At 40.6% G+C, this 16,445-nt stretch overlaps 1 protein-coding gene and 1 long non-coding RNA gene across 7 annotated transcripts in view; one reads left to right on the top strand and one right to left on the bottom strand.

Moving 5' to 3' along the window:
* CALN1 (calneuron 1) overlaps positions 1-16,445 on the top strand; it is a 532,439-nt gene that overhangs the window by 83,693 nt on the left and 432,301 nt on the right. The window lies entirely within an intron of this gene.
* Positions 119-11,017, bottom strand: LOC121017775 (uncharacterized). The gene is made up of 3 exons (XR_005784897.1): positions 10,928-11,017; positions 9,937-10,060; positions 119-1,130 (listed from the first exon to the last, which is right to left on the bottom strand). It is a non-coding gene; the product is annotated as an uncharacterized LOC121017775 (long non-coding RNA).

Here is a 16,445-nt window from a genome sequence, read left to right as displayed (position 1 = left end):
ACTCCTATGTCCTCATAGTTATTGTGTATTTATTGTAAACAGAATCTCCTTGGACATTTCCATATTAGTGTTTAACAATCTTTGTCTTGATGTTAGAATACATTTTGCCTGGTGATATGGATGGTGACGACTGATTATTTTGGATTTCAATCTATAATCTTACTATTTGCTTTCTAGTCATCTCATCTGTTCTACGTTCTCCTTTAACTCCTTCCTTCCTTTTGATGGAATGCATTGTGTTCTTATTCTTCCATTTCCCGCTTACGAATTATATGCTGTCATTATTTTGTTAGTGATTGACCTAGAGCTTACAACATGGACCCCCTGGTACATATCCTAAATTAGTACATTTATCACTGTTACAATGCAAAGAGCCAAGAACACTCTTTGACTCCATTTACCCAACTTCCACCTTTTGTGCAATTGTCACGTATTTTATTTCTTCATGAATTTAACAACCGACGGATCATTATTAAGATTATTATTATTAGATTCAAACATAATAATTGTTATTTAGATTTCCCACATATTGACCATTTCCAGTGTTCTTTATCTTTCTGTCTCCATTCTTCCATCAGGAATCATATTTCCATCTGTGTGAACAGCTCACTCTAATACTTCTTTTAGGATGGGGGTTGATGACAAATTCTCTACCTGTGTGTCTTAAAAGGTACAAATTTCATCTTAAAAAAGTTTTTTTTCAATCGCATTTGTTGGGCTTTACTTTTTTATTTGTTTTTTCTTTTAAAAGCAATCTCATTGAGAACAATTTAATACAATAAAACACACTCACCTTAAGTGTATAGTTGGACAAGTCTTGACCAATGTACACAAATTTGTAACCATCATCATAGTCAAGAGATAATAAGCATTTTCATCAATCCAAAACATTCCTTTTGGCCCCTTTGCAGTCAATCTGTTTCCTAGGCATCCGTTAATTTATTTCTGTCACCATAGATTTATTTTACCCGCTAGACTTTCATAAGAATGAAGTAATATTGTACATACTCTTTTGTGTATGGCTTCTTTCATCCAGAATGATGTTTCTGAGATTCAACTAATGCTGTTGTGGGGATCTAGTTGATTCCTGTAATTGCTGAGTATACTTCAGAATTTGTTCATCCAGTCACCTATTGAGAAACATTTGGATTGTTTCTGGTTTTTAACTGTTGTGAAGAAAGATGCTATGAACATTCGTGTGAAAGTCATATTGTGGACTTTATTTCTCTAAGAAAAATACCTAGAACTGATATTGCTAAATCATAGGGTAGTTGTGTGTTTCACTTTATAAAAAAACTGCTAAACAGTTTTTCAAAATTGTTGAACTGTTTACATGCCCAAGAGCATTATAGGAGAGTTCTAGTTACTGTACATTGTTGTCAACACTTAGTATTGTCAGGTGTTTAAATTTTAGCCATTCTACTGGTTGTATGGGTAGCATTTCATTGTTGTTTTAATTTGAATTTCCTGATAACTTCTTTTTTTAAATTTTTTAAAATGGTTATTTATTTTTGGGAGACAGAGAGACAGAGTGTGAGCACGGGAGGGGCAGAGAAAGAGGGAGACACAGAATCCGGAGCAGGCTCCAGGCTCCGAGCTGTCAGCACAGAGCCTGACGCGGGGCTCAAACCCACAAAGTGTGGGATCGTGACCTGGGCCGAAGTCAGATGCTCAACCCACTGAGCCACCCACACACCCTGTTCCCTGATAACTTCTGATGTTGAGTACTTTTTCATGTGCTATTGGCCATTTGTATATCTTGTTATTCTAATCATTTGCCCATTAAAAAAATTAAGTTGTATATTTTCATTTTATTGAGTTGCAAGATTTCTTGACATATTCTTGATATAAGTTCTTTTCCAGATATGTATGGCATTATATATGTTTTATATATAAGTAGTATATATATGTGTGTATTTTATAAGTAGTATATATATATATATATATACATGTGTGTATTATATATACGTAATTATATACATATATGCCATATACATATATACCTATATATACCTATGTATAGGTATATATGTATATAATTTTCTCTGCGACTTGTCTTTTCAGTTTTTTCAAAGGTGTCTTCTGAAGAGTAAAAGATTTTAATTTTGATGAGGTAAATTATTAATATTTTTCTTTTATTATTTGTGCTCTTTGTGCCTTATTTAAGAAATTTCTACTTACTCAAGGTTGCAAAGATTTTTTTTCCTATGTTTTCTTATAAAAGTTTTGTGGCTTTAGCTTTTACATTGATTTATTTTTTTACGTTTATGTATTTATTTGGAGAGAGAGAGTGAGTGAGGGAGGGCCAGAGAGAGAGTAAGAGAGAGAGAATCCCAAGCAGTCTCTGCATTGTCAGTGCAAAGCTCCATGTGGGGCTTGAACTCCCAAACTATGAGATCAGGACCCGAGCTGAAGTTGGATGCTTAACCAATCGAGCCACCCGGGCACTCCACATTTATTTTTTTCAATAAAGTTTACTTATTTTGAGAGATAGAGAGTGCACACGTGAAAGTGGGGCTGGGAGCAGAGAAAGAGGGAGAGAGAGAATCCCAAGTGGACGCTGCACCGTTAGCTCTAGCCTGACTTGGAGTTTGATCCTGTAAATGGTGAGATAATGACCTGAACCCAAATCAAGAGTCAGACACAGCTGACGGAGCCACCTAGGTGCCCCTAGCTTTTACGTTTAGGTCTCTGATCTATTTTGAGTGAATTTTTGTTTATGGAATAAAGTAAGTATCAAAGATCATTCATTTGCACATGAAAAACCAATTGTCCAGCATGATCAGACTGTCCTTTCTGCTATTGAATTAACTTGGCACTTTGGTCAAAAATCAAGTGATCACATATGTATAGATCTACTCCTGATCTATTATGTTCCTTGGATCTGTAGGTCTGTTCTTTTGCCAAAACCACACTCTCTTGATTAACTTGATACTAAATCTTGAAATCAGGTAGTCCTTTCCCACTTTCTTCTTTTTAGAAATTGTTTTTTTGGCTATCATCTGCCCTTTGCATTTTTATACAAATTTTAGAACCAGCTTGTCAAATTCTGCAGAAAATTATGTCTAGCACTTTCATTTGGATTATGTTAAACTCATAGATCAATTTCAGGAGCATTAACATCTTAAATACATCAGAACTCCAATTCAAGTACATGTTATAGAGTTCCATTTATTTTTAATCTTGAATTCCTCTCAGCAGTGTTTTGTCGTTTTCAGTATATAGATCTTCCATTTATTTTGTTAAACTTATACCTGACATTTTCATGTTCTTGACGCTATTGTGAATGGTACTATTTTTCAAATTTCATTTTCCAGTTGCTTCTTTGTGATTTTTTGATTTTGACTTTCTAAAGTCACTTATTAGTTCTAACAGCTTTTCTTACAGATTCCTTAAGATTTTTTACATATGTGATCATGTTGACTTTGAATAAAATGTTTTGCCCTTATCGATCCGTGTGCATTTTATTTCTTTTAATTAACTTATTTCACTGGCTAGGCCTCCAACAAATGTTCAAAGATGCCTTGTTCCTGGTTTTACAGGGACAGCATTCAATCTTTGACCATTGGGAGGATACAGTTTTTTTTAGAGATGCCCTGTATCAAGTTGAGGAAGTTTCCCTCTATTCTTACTTTTATGAAAGTTTTCAACATGAATGGGTATTGGATTTTGTCAAGTACTTTCTATGCATGCATTAGGATGATCATGATTTTTTTCTTCTCTGAATATGATAAATTATACTAATTAATTTTTAAAAATTTAAACCAACTTTGTATGCCTGAGAAAAACTCCATTTTGTCAAGATGTATTATTCTTTTTCTACATTCCTGGGTTTAGTTTGGTAATACACTGTTAAGTCCTTGACATTTACAATCATTTTATTTTCTTGTAAGATCTTTATCTGATTTTGTCAATAGGGGAACACTGACCTCATAAAATGACTTGAGATACATTTTATTTTTATGAGAGGTTTATTTTATGAGAGGTTTTTATAAGATTGATATTTGTTCTTCATTAAATATTTGTTAGGGTTCATCAGAGTAGTCTTCTGGGCATAAATGAATTTGGTTTTGTTTTTGGAATTAGGTTGTTAATTATGAATTAAATTTCTTTAAAAGATACAGGATTGTTTGGATTTTCTATCTCTTCTTGGCTCTGTTTTATTAATTTGTGTTTTCCAAAGAATTCTTCTATTTTAGTTGTCAACGTTTTAGGAATAAAGTTGTTTATAATATTCTTTTGTTATTTTCAGTGTCTTTCGGATCTTTAGTACAGCCCTTTTCATCTTGTCTAATCTGCTAATTTATGCTTTCTCCATACTTTTAAATTGGCTTAGAAATTTATCAATTTTATTGGCATTTTCACTGATTTTTCTCTATTGTTTGTCCATTTTTCATTTCACTGATTTCTGTTCTTTGTTATTTCCTTTGTCCTATTTTATTTGGATTTATTTCGATGTTCTTTTTCCAGCTTAAGGTGGAACCTTAGAAAATTAGTTTGAAACCTTTCATCTTTTTCTAAAATAAGCCCTTTAAGCTAAAATTTTCCCTCTAAGCACTGTTCTCGCTGTATCCCACAAATTTTAACACATTGTGTTTTCATTACATTCGGTTCGCAATATTTTTAAACCTCCTTTGTGATTTATTCTTTGACTCCTGCATTATGCAATACTGTATTTTACTCATAAACTTGGAGACTTTTCCAAGTGTGTTATTGTTATTGATTTCCAATTTATTTCCATTGCAGTCAGAGAGTGTTTTCTGTATGATCTCAATACTTTTAAATTTATTGAGAATTGTTCTGTGGCTCAACATACAGTCTGTCTTTTATGAACAGTCTATGTGTGCTTGAGAAGACTGTATCCTTAGCGGTCAATGCAGTGCTCTATAAATTTAATTCGGTTGAGTTATTTGCTAGTGTTTGACAAATCTTCTATATCTTTACATGTTTGATTCATTACTGAGGGAGGTGTGTTAAAATTTCCCACTTGTTGTTTTCTTTATATGGTGTACATCGTGTGTTTTAAAACTTTGTTATAGTTACACTTGGATTGTTGTCTTTTCTTAACGAATTGATCCTTTATGATTATGAATTAACCCTATTTATTTTGGGCCATACTTCTTGTCTGACATTAATATAGGTGTTCCAGTTTTCTCATGATTAATATTTTCCTGATATTTTTCCATCCTTAAACTTTTAACCCATTTGTGTATGTATTTGTATATTTAAAAAGCATTTTTTTGTAAATAGTGTATGATTGGGTCTTATTGTATTTTATCTAGCCTGATGGTCTCTGCCTTTTAATTGTAGCATTAGACTCTTTACATGTAATTCACAATAGGTTTAGGTTTAAATCTGACATCTTGCTGTTTCTTTTCTGTTTTGTTCCTTGTTCACTTTTTCCTCTTTTCATGCCTTCTTTGCTATTAATTTTTTTCAAATATGCCCTTTTATCTCTTACATTTGAGATTATTTGCCCCATCTCTTTTTGTTCTAGGATTTACAGTATGCACCTTTAACATACAGCAGTATAATACCAAATCATATTACATTATTTGATGAATAATTTAAGTACTTTATAACAATACACTTTTATTTCCTCCCTCCCGTATTCTTGTGCTTTTTTTGTCGTATACGTTTTACTTTATACATATAAGTTCCATAATACATTCGTATTAATTTGTCTTTGAACAAGCAGCTATCTTTTAAAGAAACTTAAAAATGAGAAAAAAAATTGCTTGCATTTACTCACATATTTATCCATTTCTAGCTTTATTCATTCCTAAGTTTCGATCTGTTATCATTTTACTTTAGCCTGGAAAGTATAAATTCTCTTGCTTTTTGTTTATCTAAAAAACTTAATTTCGGGGCACCTGCGTGGCTCTGCCGGTTAAGTGTCTGACTTCGGCTCAGGTCATGATCTCACGCTTTGTGAGTTCCAGGCCCAGGTCGGGCTCTCTGCTGTCAGCATAGAGTCCGCTTGGGATCCTCTGTGCCCCTCTCTCTCTGCCCCTCCCCCCCTCTCAAAAATAAATAAAAGAATTAAAAGAAAAGAATATTTTAAAAAGTTTCAATTTCACTTTCACATTAGAAGAATATTTTTGTTGTCTTTTATAGTCAGGGTGCTGTTCCATTGTCCTCTGGCTTGCATTATTTCTGAAAAGGAGTTAGTTGATTCTTCTCTCTGTTCTCTTGACACAATGTATCTTTTTCCTCTGGATGCTTTAAGATTTTCTCTGATCGTGGATTTCAGCAAGTTGGCTATAATGTACCATGGTGTGGTTTTCCATTTTATCCTGCTTGAGGTGTGCATAAGCCACTTGGATCTGTGTATGTATAGCTTTTATCAAATTTGGAAAATTTCAGCCATTATTTATTCAAATCATTTTGCCTTATTTACTCTCCATACACACACACCTCATGTATTAAAATCGAACAGGTGTTAGATTGCTTTATATTGTCCTACAAGTCAGTCATTTTTCTTCTTGTGCTTTGGTTTCTACTACTGTGTTTTCAAGTTCATTTTCTTTTTTTCTATGGTATCTAATCTTATATTAAGTCTCTCAGTAACCTTTTATTATTAAATATTATATTTTTCAGCTCTAGAATTTCATTAGCTTCTTAAAAATAGTTTCTATTCTTTTCTTCATTGTGTTTATATTTTTCTTTAAATCCTTGAGCACATTTATGATAGCTATAGGAAAGCCCTTGTCTGCTAATTCCATCATTCCCAGTATTTTTGCTTCTGTTTCTATGGACACTGTGAATGTTACATTGTAGAATCTCTGAATTTTGCAGTTGTTCTTGGGAGTTTTGAAATTTGTTTGTTAGGCGGTTAAGTTACTGGAAAATTAGCTTGACCCTTTTGATGGTTTTTAAAGCTTTGTGAGGGCAATAAAATAGCCTCTACCCTAATACTAGTTTATTCCAACTACTAAGGGGCAATCTACCTAGAGTCTCTACTGTAATCCCGGGTGTTTCCCCCACTCGGGTCCATCAGAACTTGAATGCCTCCCAGTTCTGTATTACCTCTAGAAATTGTTCAACTTGTGGCTCTCCACCTTTGCCTGACCACATGGAATTTTTCCTATACGTGCAGACCTTAGTTATTAACCAGGAACTCAAAATAATCCCTAGAAAGATTTTCTCAGCTCTCTTATGTGCATAGCTCTCTCTCTTCAGTTCTCTGCTTGACAAATTCCAGCTGCCTAAGCCTCCATGAACTCTGATCTCTATCTACTCAAGTCAACGAGACCACTGTGCTCCATTTTGGTTTCTTTTTCCTTTACAATGGTACAGAAAAATGCCTCCAGGCAGAAAGCTGGACGATTGTAGGGCTCATCTCATTTGTTTCTCTTCTCAAATGGATCAGAGGCCTGTACTGGCCGTCGTCCAATTATTGAAAACAGTGAATTCATATATTTTGTCTAGCGTTCTAATGAACAGTCGGGGGCAAGACTGGTACTAGCTCAGAAGCAAAACTTCCTCAGGTTTCTCTTTAATGAGTATTTTCACCGCATTCAGAATTTTAGGTGTACAGTTCTATTCTTTAACATGCCAAAGATTATATCAACGGTTGTAAGTTACACTTTTTATCATTTCTGTTGAGATGTCATTGGCTGTTCTTTTGAAAGTTGTGCACGTGTGTGTAAAGGAAAAAGGAACTAGCTTTTCTTTCTTTTTTTTTTAAAGAATGTTATAATTGAAGTATAGTTGACATACAATGTCATATTAGTTTCAGGTGTATAACATAGTGGTTCCACAATTTTATATATTACACGATGCTCACCATAAATGTAGTTACAATCTCACCATGCAGTATTATTACAATATTATTGTCTATATTCCCTTTGCTGTACTTTTTATCCTATGACTTAGAGTGCAGCTGACACACAATAGTACATTAATTTCAGGTGTATAATATAGTGCTTCAACGAGTCTATACACAATGCTATGCCCATAAGTGTAGCTACCATCTGTCACCGTATAACACTATTACAGTATCATTGACTATGTTATATATTATATATTATATGTTATATTATGTTATGTCTTATATTCCCATGACTTATTCATTCCATAACCAGAAGCTGTATATCCCACTCCTCTTCATCCGTCTTTCCCATCCCCGTTTCCCTCCCCTCTCTAGCAACCATCAGTTTGTTCTCTGTACTTACAGGTCTGATTCTGCTTTTTGTTTATTTATCATTATTTTTAGATTCCACATATGAGTGAAGTCATATGGTGTTTGTCTTTCCCAGTCCAACTTATTTCTTAGGTGAAGCTACTGTGGAAAACATATGGACATGCTTCAAAAAAATTAAAAATAGAAATGCCATAGGATCCAATAACTCCACTGCTGGATATTTATCCAAAGAAAATGAAACATTACTTCAAAAAGATATTTGCATCCCTATGTTTATTGTGGACCTATTTACAGTAGCTGAGATATGGAAGCAACCTAAGGGTCCATCGTTAGATGAATGTATAAGGAAGATGTCACACACACACACACACACACACACACACACACACAGAGGAATGTTATGCAGTCATAAGGATGGGGCTCTGTCATTTGTGACAACATGGATGGACCCGAAGGGTATTATGCTAAGTGAAGTAGTCAGACTGAGGGAGACTGGCTTCTGTCAAGATTTTGTCTTTGGTTTTTGAAAGTCTCATGATGACTATCTCTGTGTGGCTTTCTTTGAACATATCCTGCTTAGAGTTTCGAAGATTTCCTGGATCTGTGGCTCAATATCTTTCTCAGTTTTGCAAAATTCTCAGCCAATACTGCATCTACCCCATTCTTTCTCTCCAAACCTCAATTATATGTTTGTCTATTCACCATATTCTATGTCTCTTAAGCTCTTTTTTTCTATTTTTGATTCTTTCTTCTCTTTGGTAGTATATTTTCCACCAAACTAATGAACAGTTCAGCAATCTCTTTCGTTTTGTTGAATCTGCTTTAAGCACATCTAGTGAGCTATTAGATTTGTTATTTAATGATTATCATTATTATTATTTAATTCTGTTTTTAAAATACATTCTAGTTCTTCCCTGGTGAATTCTTTGTCGTACCATTTATTTTCTTGAAAATTTACCCCAATTTGGTTGTTTATTATTTCTACATCTCCAATATCTGGATCTCCTCTGGTTTTCTTGTCTGTTTTTTTCACCAGTTTTCCTTAATTTGCCTGTCACCTGCTATGCTTGGCAATTTTGGGTTAAATGCCAGCTATGATATATGATATATTATACCGTCTCTATGTGTTGTCCTGTCCCCTCAGAGAGATTGAAATTCTCATCTGGCAGACAGAACACACGCAGATCACCTTTTGCTGACCAATAATTGAGATAGTCTGAAGATGGACTTGACTCTCCAAAGGCTTTTGCTCTGCCCCTTGTCTTTGTGGATAGTCTTTCAAGAGCTTCACCTGAAACGCTGGGGGCTCATCAGTCCCCTTCCTCCTTGGTAGGCTGTGACCTCCAAGTTTTGTTCTGCAGGCCCCTGAGACTCCTGCAGAGTCTTCTTCACGGTGTACCCTCTTAGTCACTGGGGGTTCTCTTCTTTACCTCTCACCCCACACAGCTTCAAAGGAGGCACCTTTCTTTAGGGGGAAAGCAGAGCAGACCGATGCTTTCACTTTTCTGAGGGTTTCTTTCCCATGCATTTTTGCCCCTCCTGTCCTAGCTGTCTCAGAAGTGCTGAAACCTGATCGTTTTCTCTCTGTGCCTCTGATACGCCCCAAAACCTCAAAATCCCTTGAGGTACTCCTTTCCTTTTAGCCTTACAAGTTTTTGAGTATTTTTGTAAAGAAAAAGTAAAAAGCCATTTCTTCCCTCACCTGTTTCATTAGGAAAATATTTTTCTTCTACGTTCATACATGATAACAACCTCACTGGATGAATTAACTCTGGGTGATAATATTTTACCTTCTAAGTTTGTGGGTTCATTTTTATTCTGTGATCTAGTGTTACTCCTGAAGCCAATCTTGATTTTTTTCCCTTTGCTGATAACTTCTTTTTTCTTTGTTGATAATTTGAATTTGTCTTTATCCTAGATATTAAAAGAACTATCAGCATAAGTGTCAATATAATCTCTTTCCATTAATAAGCCTGTAATAGACTAAACCTTGGTTATTTTTTTAAGGGTAGAGTGTGTTATTCATTTTGTAGGTATATACTACATATTTACCTCTTCGAAATAAAATAAATGCAGGACATGTTTTCCTCATTAAAAAAATCAGCCGATATTAAAACTATTTGTTGTAGAGCGTGTATATAATTCATATCTAAAAAGTGGAAGTCTCTCCAATATTGATTCTTTAGTCAGGTGACAGCTGGCATTACAATCATAGTCTGTGCAGATACATTGCGTATATATGGATGCCACATACAAAGCTTTCTTTCTCAAAAATGGTATCATGTATGTTATTTTACAATTTGCTTTTCCCACTTTACAACACAGTCTGGACTCTTTTCGAGGCAGCAAATCATTCTGGTTATCTGCTGCCATGTAACAAATCATCCCCAAATGAAGTGGCTTACAACACCATTTTATTACTCCCTCTTCTAGTCTGTGGGTCAGGAATTGAGACAGGGAACAGTGAAGATGGCTTGTCTCTGCCCTACAGTATCTTGGGCCTCAGCTAGGAGGACTCTTGCGGCAGGGGCTAGAATAGTTGGAGACTGTCCAGGTCTTCCTTCCTTCCTTCCTTCCTTTCCTTTCACTTTCTTTCTTTTCTTTCGCTTTCTCCTTTCTTTCCTTCCTTCCCTCCTTTTACTTCCTTCCTTTCTCCCTCCCTCCCTCCCTTCCTTCATTCCTTCTTTCCTCTCTCTCTCTTTTTTCTTCCCCCCTCCCTTCACACACCCTCTCTACACAGGTAGCTCGGGCTGCCTCACAAAATGTAACCGGACTTCTTACAGAGTGACTCTGGGCTCCAAGAGAGTGTTCCAAGGGCCAGGAAATGAAAGCTTGCAGTGTCTTTAGTCCTAGGCCTGGAAACGGGCACAGAATAACTTCCGTATTCTATTTAAAAAGCAATAGATTCCAGGGGCGCCTGGGTGGCGCAGTCGGTCAAGCGTCCGACTTCAGCCAGGTCACGATCTCGCGGTCCGGGAGTTCGAGCCCCGCGTCAGGCTCTGGGCTGATGGCTCGGAGCCTGGAGCCTGTTTCCGATTCTGTGTCTCCCTCTCTCTCTGCCCCTCCCCCGTTCATGCTCTGTCTCTCTCTGTCCCAAAAATAAATAAACGTTGAAAAAAAAATTAAAAAAAAAAAAAAAAGCAATAGATTCTGTTCAGATTCAAGGGAGATGTAGGGAGATGTAGATCCCAGCTCTTGAAAAGAGGAATATCAAAGCGTTTGTGGCCATATTTAATCCACCATACTAAAAATTTATTTACATTCTTCCTACATGAAAAACACCCGGAAACATCGAAAAGCTTCGAAAAGTTTCATCTCCTCTGGCCTCAGGCTCAGGCTCAGGCTTGAGGTCCTGGATCTGTTCATCTAGAGCAGGTTCAGGCGTAGATGAGGCTCCGTGGGTGAAGTTCTTCTCCATCTGCAGATCTGTGAACCCCTCCCTGCTCTTGCTTAAATGCTCAACGTACACAGGTGAGAAAGAAGTGTAAACACTGTAACAGGCATCGCATTCACTAAGGGAGGATGTGGAAGCTATTTTCCGTAGCAGTCACTGATCCAGAGCAGCACGGAAATCCGGCTGGAAATAAGTCATTAGTTCCTTAACTGGGGCCTGGTCCTACCCCTTGGGAGTGATCCTTGACTCTTGCCTTTACACTTCGGGCTTTTGGACTCTCGGTTCCACTCTTGAGTCATCATCTGTCTTCCATAAGAAACGGCAGCCTGTTTACATGTTTGCAGCCTGTTTGCTGCCTTTAGAGGATGGTGGATCCAACGGTCTCCTTTCCTTTTGTGCTGTCTCTGTCGCCTTTTGTCCCAAGCTAGTATACTTTCTTTACACCACTGAAGACTTCCTTTGCTTCAAACTATAATTCATCCAGGAGACAAAAGCCAGACTTGCATATTTCTTTAAGAATAGGTCCTTCTCTCTCTTCAGCTCCTGGTGAGGGTGCTAAGGGGCCGTGTCTCTCAGATTCTTAGAAGCTCTTCCCCGCATGCTCAGATTCTTAGAAGCTCTTCCCCGCATGCTCAGATTCTTAGAAGCTCTTCCCCGCATGCTCAGATTCTTAGAAGCTCTTCCCCAAATGCCCTTAAAAGTGGGTGAGGTCTTAAAGGATCTAATAGCCCCACCCTTAACTTAATATTTATCCGGAGACCACATTTTACTGCTCTAGATTTGTAAACTGTTGCTCGGAGATGCTAGAAGGAACCAGCATGTTCTGGTTCTTTCCATTTCCTCTAAATTCTACTAAAGAATAGTGTCTTCTTTAATGCATCTGTGCTTGTCTTTTATCATAGGCATCCAGAAAAACTCTTTGGGCCCTTTCTGTGTTCTACTTGGAAACCTCCCTTGTCAGATACTTGAGTTCGTTAGGTACCTTCCCATGTGTCACATTATTATCCTTGAGGCAGCTTTGACTTAAAACAGTCTTTCAAGGCACGGCTGTTGCCTAAGGTTCAATCCCAAGGCCAGTGTTTCTAGTTTTTGCTATAGCGGTAGTAGGCTTCCAGGTACCAAAGTTTGTTCCACTGATCCTTCCTTACCCTCTATCCTTGGGTGTCTTGGGCACTGAAAGTAAATGTGTTCATTTACAGCAAAGGGGTGCCTGGGTGGCTCAGTCGGTTAAGCGGCTGACTTCGGCTCAGGTCATGATCTCACGGTTCGTGAGTTCGAGCCCCGCGTTGGGCTCTTGTGCCGACAGCTCAGAGCCTGGAGCCTGCTTCGGATTCTGTGTCTCCTTTTCTCTCTGTTCCTCCTGTGCTCGTGCTCTGTCTGTCTCTCTCAAAAATAAATAAAAATTAAAAAAATCTGAAAAAAAGTAAAAGCAAAGAAGGAAAGATAGGGGAAGGGATGGGTAGAGGCAGGAATGACTTTGGCCATGTCAGAAAATGATGACCATGTGGTAAGGCTGCTATCTATCCAGGTGTCCGGTTTGTAACTCTGAGTCCCAAAGCCGGGTGGCAGAATGAAGTTATTGCCTGTCCCTACCTTTCGCCTGGAGGGCTGTATTGTTCTGGGTTGGAGGGAATACTTATGTAAATCCAGCTACAAATGCAAGATAAAGGGCAGTCCTTCTTCCCACCCACTTTTTTCTAGGTTGCTTTTAGCTTCCATCCTGCTAATCAGCCCAAGAGTTTCTTTGGCATTTGATTTTATTTTTATTTTATTTTATTTTTTTAATTTTTTTTTTCAACGTTTATTTATTTTTGGGACAGAGAGAGACAGAGCATGAACGGGGGAGGGGCAGAGAGAGAGGGAGACACAGAATCGGAAACAGGCTCCAGGCTCCGAGCCATCAGCCCAGAGCCTGACGCGGGGCTCGAACTCCCGGACCGCGAGATCGTGACCTGGCTGAAGTCGGACGCTTAACCCACTGCGCCACCCAGGCGCCCCTTCTTTGGCATTTTAACAGGAAGGAAAAGACACATGCTTGACCCTTAATAGATATATATCGAATGAAAGTTGGGGCAAGGGTATCAGGGCCTGTTGCACCTACACACTCACCCTGGAAATCTCAAAATAGTCATTGTCGGTAAGAACCAGGAAACTGCCTTTGGCATGCTTGCCCAAGTCTGCCACCTGGCTTCTCTAGTTTTTGAGGTCTGCAGAGATTAGTATCTGGGGACGAAACCCAAGGTAATGTCTTTGGTATGTACTAACTACTCACTAATCATGACAACAGCCAGCGTTTGTTGAAAGCTTACTTTCTGCCTATAATTGATTTGTGTAGCTCCTCTAGACGAGAACTATTTCACACGATCACATTTAACCTTTACAACAGCCTTATAGAGTAGACGCTGTAATCATTCCCATTTTACAGACGAGGGCAGCGAGCTTTAGAGAGAACAAGCTGGCCCAAATCCCCACAGGCAGGAAGCAAGGGCAGAGAACTTCTGCCGATGTATCCTATTCTGGTTAAATGGTGGCCCCTGCAGTCTACCAGGAACTCCGTCATGTGTGTGTTGTTAAAATTCAATCAAGTAAGTTCGAAGCTCTAATTTGCTTCGTTGAATGATTCGTGAATCGGGCGGCGTCCCATCCAGCAAGCAGAGAGGCATTCTGAGGGGTTGCACAAAACGGAAGGGTCTTATAGATGGAAGGTAGGGGCAAGAGAGTTATTAGCAAAAGGAAAGGATTATTCCAGGTCAGACCTGCTTTCTAGGGGGAAAACCTGGGGTCTTATCATGCAGATGACCTCATCTTCCTTTGGGGGCTGGAGTCATTGGTGTGGATTGACAAATTCCTGGCCAACCTGTTAAGATTACATTTCCAGGAGAGGTTAAAACTGCGCTTACATTGGGGATTTGGCAACTCGGTCTCAGTGACACCATTTTGGGCCTGCAGTTTCCTACCTCTTCCCCCTTCCCCCCGGCCCCCCCTCCACCTCCTCCTTCTCCTTCAACAGTATATAGTCTTGCCAAGGGGCTTTGGTGACCCGGTTGCCATGCAGAAAGGGACACAACAATCGCTTACAGAAAGCAACAGATTGTTAGAAAATGATGCAGTTTTCATCCAAACGAAGGGATCACAGGAAAACATCACCGACTCTGTTGGTTCATCTGCCAACAGCTCTTCATGAAAACCCCTGAAAACGACTTCTACGCGCATCTGAACTAAGGACAAAGGACACAGCCAGTGGCTCAAGAACATAATCTGGGAAGCAAGACTGGCTCAAGAAAAGACAGTAATAACGCAGGCTAGCAAATGCTAAATGCCAGAGGACTGGTGCCCGCAATGAATATTATGAAGGCTCAGGGGAACCATACCCAGGCTGCAGGCCTGGCGAGGAGGGGACCCTGATTAACTTGCGTGTCTGGCTGGCAGGGCCATTTCCCACATTCCCTTGGCAGCTGCCCCAGCCAGCAGAGAGGTGATTGCTGAGCTGTTTGGACCAGAGGCTTTATGGCAGTGTCGCCTGCTCGGTTGCTGATTGGTGTGAGAATTTTCAGATACACCTTTTCTTTGGTCCTGGGAATCGGAGGCATCTGAGCTGGTGAGCGGTCTTTCTGCCACCTAGAGGGGGGCAAGAAACTTGGGACGGTGGAAAGGAGGGTGCAGTAAGGAAAGACTAGCTTGCTCCAGCCAGGTGGGTTGTTCCTTACCCCTTTGGCACACTCCTGGGAGGAGCAGAAAGGGACTGGCAGGCGCCTGACTCTGTCTACTGGACAGTCTGAGACCCGTCTCGGTGTTTTGATTCTTTCTTTCACCTGCCGACACAGACCTTGGTGGCAACGCGTGTTCTGTCAGCTTCCGGGCACAGGAGAGGTAGACTGGTGGAGACTGGAAAGTTGACTGGGGACTGAGCTATAATGTTGTCCTCGAGGCACGGGGCAGACAGAAAAAGGGTCTGAGGATGGACTTGGCGGAGGTCAGCACCGGGCGGTTACACAGAGTCTCTGAGAGTTCTAACTCACACCTGTGTCCAAACGCCCTTTCCCCCTCATCGGGTCCATTCTGTGTGTGACCTTGGAAAGGGAAATGGGGGCCAAACCAAGGGTTCCCGGGTCCCGGGGGAGCGATGGCGGCAGTCGGGCCTCCCTGGATGGTGGCAGGGGTGGGGACGCTCAATCCCCCTCCCGCCCCTGGACTCGGCCTCCCATCCTTCCCCCGGGCGGGGATGCAGGTGTGGACTGTGGCCCAAGGGTGTGGGCACCGGGGATGAAGCAGTTAAGGTGGGGGGCGCTCGGGCGAGTTGTCCAATACGGAGAAACAGCAGTTTGCCGGAGTTAACGTGGGCAGCTTCTTTGGGGAGGAAAAGAAGGAGGACCGTCTGCCAAGCTCCAGCTCGCCCCCCGCGTGTGTGCCTGTGTGTGCAGTGCGCGTGTGTGTGTGTGTGTGTGTGCGCGAGTGTGAGTGCGCGCGCGCCGAGGCGTTCCTCAGGTTGCGCTGCCTGGAAACCGAGGGAGCCATTGGAGAGGCGAAGGGGTGGGGGTGGGGGCTCCCCGTCCCTCGGAGCAGCCGGGGCGCGGGTGGCCGACGCGAGCCCTGGACCGCGGCTCCTGTCGCGGCCGGAGGCAGAGCGGGGACGGCGCTGCGGGCGGCCTCCAGGCCCCGGGGGGCCCGCCGGGGAGGAGCCGGGGAGGAGGCCAGAGCTGCATGGAGTTTCTAGGGCGCGCAACTCCGGCGGGGCCTCGGCCACTGGGCTCCGGGGCGCAGCGAGACAGCCGCGCACATGGGCTGAGCCCGCGCGCCGGGGCTCTGCACGGCCAGCGGGAGCGGGAGGGGTAGAGGAGCGCGCCGTGCCGGGGTGCGGGGCACGCGTCCCCAGACGGGAGCAGAGGACAAGGACAGGGAGGAGCG

This window comes from Herpailurus yagouaroundi, unplaced genomic scaffold, assembly GCF_014898765.1.
Source record: "Herpailurus yagouaroundi ecotype Mexico unplaced genomic scaffold, PumYag 216, whole genome shotgun sequence".
NCBI lineage: Eukaryota > Metazoa > Chordata > Mammalia > Carnivora > Felidae > Herpailurus > Herpailurus yagouaroundi.
The sequence above is the reverse complement of the archived record's forward strand: the minus strand, read 5'-3'. Positions and strand labels throughout refer to the sequence as shown.